Genomic DNA, 6,000 nt, shown 5'->3' on the forward strand with positions numbered 1-6,000 from the left:
CGGCCCCTGGCTGCGCCTAGAAATTCTGTCCATAAAAATTACGAACAGAACCGGTGACAAAGGGCAGCCCTGCCGGAGTCCAACATGCACTGGGAACAAGTCTGACATACTGCCGGCAATGCGGACCAAGCTCCTGCTTCGGTTGTACAGGGACCTGACAGCCCTTAGCAAAGGACCCAGGACCCCATATTCCCCAAGCACCCTCCACAAGATGCCGCGAGGGACACAGTCGAATGCTTTCTCCAAATCCACAAAACACATGTGGATTGGTTGGGCAAACTCCCATGAACCCTCCAACACCCCGTAGAGGGTATAGAGCTGGTCCAGTGTTCCACGGCCCGGACGAAAACCACACTGTTCCTCCTGAATCCGAGGTTCTACTATCGGCCGTATTCTCCTCTCCAGAACCCTGGCATAGACTTTCCCGGGGAGGCTGAGAAGTGTGATCCCCCTATAGTTGGAACACACCCTCCGGTCCCCCTTCTTAAAAAGAGGGACCACCACCCCGGTCTGCCATCCCAGAGGCACTGTCCCCGACCGCCACGCGATGTTGCACAGGCGTGTCAACCAAGACAGCCCCACAACATCCAGAGACTTGAGGTACTCAGGGCGGATCTCATCCACCCCCGGTGCCTTGCCACCGAGGAGTTTCTTGACCACCTCTGTGACTTCAGCCCGGGTGATGGACGAGTCCACCTCTGAGCCCTCATCCTCTGCTTCCTCAATGGAAGACGTGTCAGCGGGATTGAGGAGATCCTCAAAGTACTCCTTCCACCGCCCGACGACATCCTCAGTTGAGGTCAACAGCTGCCCACCTCTACTGTAAACAGCGTTGGTAGGGCACTGTTTCCCTCTCCTGAGGCGCCGGATGGTTTGCCAGAATCTCTTCGAGGCCAGCCGATAGTCCTTCTCCATGGCCTCACCGAACTCCTCCCAGGCCCGAGTTTTTGCCTCCACAACCACCCGGGCTGCAGCCCGCTTGGCCTGTCGGTACCCGTCAGCTGCCTCAGGAGTCCCACAAGCCAACCAGGCCTGATAGGACTCCTTCTTCAGCTTGACGGCATCCCTTACTTCCGGTGTCCACCACCGGGTTCGGGGATTGCCGCCTCGACAGGCACCGGAGACCTTACGGCCACAGCTCCGAGCGGCCGCTTCAACAATGGCGGTGGAGAACATGGTCCACTCGGACTCAATATCTCCAACCTCCCTCGGGATCCAGTCGAAACTCTGCCGGAGGTGGGAGTTAAAGATCTCTCTGACAGGAGACTCGGCCAGACGTTCCCAGCAGACCCTTACAGTACGCTTGGGCCTGCCGAGTCTGTCCAGCTTCCTCCCCCGCCATCGGATCCAACTCACCACCAGGTGGTGATCAGTTGACAGCTCCGCCCCTCTCTTCACCCGAGTGTCCAAGACATACGGCCGCAGGTCAGATGAGACGACAACAAAGTCGATCATCGACCTGCGGCCTAGGGTGTCCTGGTGCCACGTGCACTGATGGACACCCTTATGCTTGAACATGGTGTTCGTTATGGACAAACTGTGACTAGCACAGAAGTCCAATAATTGAACACCACTCGGGTTCAGATCCGGGGGGCCGTTCCTCCCAATCACGCCCCTCCAGGTGTCACTGTCGTTGCCCACGTGGGCGTTGAAGTCCCCCAGTAGAACAATAGAGTCCCCAGTCGGAGCACTTTCCAGCACCCCTCCCAGAGACTCCAAGAAGGTCGGGTACTCTGCACTGCCGTTCGGCCCGTAGGCACAAACAACAGTGAGAGACCTATCCCCGACCCGTAGGCGCAGGGAAACGACCCTCTCGTTCACCGGGGTAAACTCCAACACATGGCGGCAGAGCTGGGGAGCTATGAGCAAACCCACACCAGCCCGCCGCCTCTCACCATGGGCAACTCCAGAGTGGTGAAGAGTCCATCCTCTCTCAAGGAGTGTGGTTCCAGAGCCCAAGCCGTGTGTAGAGGTGATCCCGATTACCTCTAATCGGAACCTCTCAACCTCACGCACCAACTCAGGCTCCTTCCCCGCCAGCGAGGTGACATTCCACGTCCCTAGAGCCAGTTTCCGTGTCCAGAGATCGGGTTGTCTAGGCCCCTGCCTTCGACTGCCGCCCGATCCTCTTCGCACCGGCCCCATGGGGGAAGGCCCGGCCACCAGGCGCTCGCATACGAGCCCCAACCCCGGGCCTGGCTCCAGGGTGGGGCCCCGGCTGCGCCATACCGGGCGACGTCACGGTACTCAAAATGTTTTTCATGTTTTTATATAAATAATTTGCATACCAATGTAAAATAGCAGCAACTTTAAAATGAGTAGGATGGGGAATGTGAACAGTGAACATTACAGGTAAAAGTATTGAACATTATATATACACTATGAGTGTAATATGCCTATGAATGGCATATACAAAATAATATTCTAATGTACATTGAATGTACCTGGAAAGACATCAGAGCATCTGGAATGTTCATGTGTGATCAGTATTATTGTAGATTACAATGCTGCTGGTTGAGGAGCCTTATGGCCTAAGGGAAAGAACGGTTTGTGTGTCTGGAAGTGCGTTCCCCGACGCTCCAGTAGCGTCTACCAGATGGCAGCAGTGTGAACAGACCATAGGCTGGGTGGCTGTAGTCTTTGATGATATTCTGTGTGTTCCATAGGCATTGTGTATGGTAGATGCCTTGCACAGAGGGAACATGGCAGCCGAGGACGCGCTCCGCAGGCTTCACCACCCTCTGGAGGGACTTGTGGTCCGCAGTGGAGCAGCTGCCAAACTAGGCAGTGATGCAGCCTGAGAGGATGCTCTCAATGGTGGACCTGTAGAAGTGGATGAGAGTTTTTACAAACATGCCAAACTTTGTCCCCTAAGGAAATATAATCGTTTTTTTGCAGTTTTCACCGCCGAGTACGCTTTCCTGGACCAAATGAGGTAACTTCTGATGAACACACAAGAAACTTCAAGTCAGAGAGTCTCTCCACTTCAGCCAGACTTCAGAGTCTGGCTGAAGTGGAGCTGTATGTGGCCACAGAGTCATGCGTGATCAGGGAGTACAGGAAGTGACTGAGTACACAGCCCTAGGGGGCTCCAGTGCTCAGGGTCAGTCGAGAGGAAGTGAGGTTGCCCATTCTCATCCCCTGGGGTCTGCCTGTAAGGAAGTCCAGGAACAAGCTTAGTGGTCACGAGTGTTGAATGCTGAGCTGTAGTCCATGAACAGGATCCTCACGTATGTGTTGCCTTTTTCCTGGTGGGAGAGGGCAGTGTGTCGTCAGGGCGATGGCATCATCCGTAGATCTATTGGAACGGTATGCAAATTGAAAGGGGGTCCAAGGTGTCAGGAAGTGCGGAGCAGATGTGTGTTCTGACCAGCCGCTCGAAGCACTTCACGATGATGGAGGTCAGTGCTACGTAGCGGTAGTCATTCAGGCAGATGATGGAAGGTTTCTTCGATACAGGGACAATGGTGGTCTGGAGGGGACTGCAGACAGAGACAGGGAGAGGTTGAATATGGAGGCCTACTATATGAATATGGCTTACTATATGAAATTGATTATTTAGCAGTGAAATATCAATTACTTGGTTTCTTGTAGTAAAGATGTGGATTTTGTTTCATCACACCATGCACACATTTAGGTTATAGTTGGGTAAGTCGGCTCGCAATTGACACAAGGTAGATATTCAAACATAATGGTCACGCTATAGTAACGCATGAGTGTGCGTTACTGACAGAAATAATTGCAGACTTTCCGAAGACTGCTATGAGACACACAACAACACACCCTCCTATGTGCCACTATAATGTATACATAGCCTGCCAACACACAGTCACATAACAAATTGACGTAGTGTGGGTAGACCATCACAGAAATTCTGTGCAGCCAAATTGATAATCAGCCTTAGTAATGCCACAATAAACCCAAATAGAATGATATTGGAGAAAGATCCCCTGACTACAAGTTGGCGCGCTAATGCCAAAACCAGATCAGTATGGATGATGCTACTGGCCTTACCAGTGCTGTTGTTAGAGTGCCTTTCTCCTGGCTTTATTGGAGGCAAAGTCATTTGTCGTTTGTAGCCTATACCCTTTCAGAAACCGAAAATGGCCCATCTTTATACCGACATAGCAGCTGTGCTTCAGGCCTTGGCTCACCCAGTGTGAGCGCCACTCATCAGTGATCGGACCCCAACATGCAGCATCAGATGATATTGTCCTCTTGTGCCATGGTGGTGGCACCATGATTACTAACTGTTGCAGTAGCAGAACTGTCTTCACCGACAGTGGTTTCGCTGTTAGGAACTTGCTCCTGATCGTTCTCACGAAGTGGGGTGGTTAGCTGTCTGTGGCCCACTCTCCCGTACTCCTACTACTGCTGCTAATACTAGCAGGCTGCTTGAGAAATTGTATTCATTTCTTGTGGTCGTTCTCTTTTTCATTGTACAAAAGTAAGCTTTTGTGAGCCACTCTCATACTTGTGGACTAACAGATTATTTGACATTTCCAAAATCACGAGCAGACAACTATCAGTAATTGGTAGCTATCCCTGATCTCCCTCTCTCTCTCGAGATCCGTCAGCTGTAGGCTACTTGGCTATACAGCTTGCGCTCATCCAGCGTCTTCACGTTCATTTGTTTATATTGTTAGTGACTTATATTTTTACACTGTGGCTCCCAACCTTTTTCTGTTACTGTACCACCGACAAAATATTGCTCTGCTTGGAGTACCCCTGAAGTACCCCCTCATGTTAATTTCACTAGTAAGCCTATGGTGTCATGAGTGTTTTCAAGTACCCCCTGTGGAGAGGCCAAGTAACCCCAGGGGTCCCAGTACCCCTGGTTAGGAACCACTGGTATATATCATATAAAATGTTTTTGGTGACAAGAAGCCTACATACCCTAATCTAATCACCTTTTCACCAGTCATCTTTGTCTGTCTCACCAACTCTATTGAAAATAATCTGCTATTCTACTAGAGGTAATCTGAAACATTTAACAAATGTTATGCGGATCGGATGTAGTTTAGGCGTTATTAACATCTATTTAAATATTTTGACATGCTTGGACAACCCTGTCTGTAAATCGACCTGCCCAAGCCCATTTAAAATTGCCCTTTAATGGGGAAACCCAACCCTCTAGTAACACTGCTAGTATGAAAAAAGTGGCTGGTAAACTATTTAGCGTATAAGTGCAAAATTATGTTTTACCATGCCGAGATTTTGGGAAGGCGGACGCCTTTGAGGTTTATATGCAGGAAAATCCCATAATCAGTGTTGATTACAGAATAAGTAATGCTTGTCAGTACATTTCTTTAAGTCTTATAGACTATTTGAGTTGCTTGTATGATTTTTGTAGAGTGAAGAACATTCGAAGAGCAGCTCATGCATTTATTTGTTTTATTCTAATAGAATAAAAGCCTCATTCAAAATATTTGTACTTGGAGTTAGAGTGCATTCTTGGGTGGAACATAAACATTAAAAGGACACTATTTTCTATTTAGGTAGAGATTAATTTAATCCCAACCGCAACAGTTACTGAAGTAAGGAAGTTCAGCATCAAGGGGTGGAACAGAATGTATCCAAAGTGAGACATTAAACAATAACTACAGTGTGGTTGCAGATATTGCTACTATATGGGGCATAATTAGTAATTTAATTTATGGGGGCAATTACATTTTCACAAAGAGTACTGGGCATTGCCTACCCTTCTTTCATAAATAACTTATCTTTATCTAATATAAAGGACAGAGGAAACATTTCTTACGGCACTCACTGTTAATCAAAATGAACCTTCAGCAGTTTTTGTAACTGATACTTCATATATTTTGTATAAAATGAAATAAACTTGCTGCATGGGCCCAGTTCTGGTCATAAGGCAGCTTTTTGCCAGACCGCGTAAGCGTAACCGGCCAAGAAGAGCGAATTTCTCTTACTGAGTGACTGAGTGACCCTTGTTAAATAGCGTAGTGGTTAGAGAAGCGAACCTGCAAACTATAGGTCCTG

This window comes from Esox lucius, chromosome 16 (genome assembly GCF_011004845.1).
Source record: "Esox lucius isolate fEsoLuc1 chromosome 16, fEsoLuc1.pri, whole genome shotgun sequence".
Lineage (NCBI taxonomy): Eukaryota > Metazoa > Chordata > Actinopteri > Esociformes > Esocidae > Esox > Esox lucius.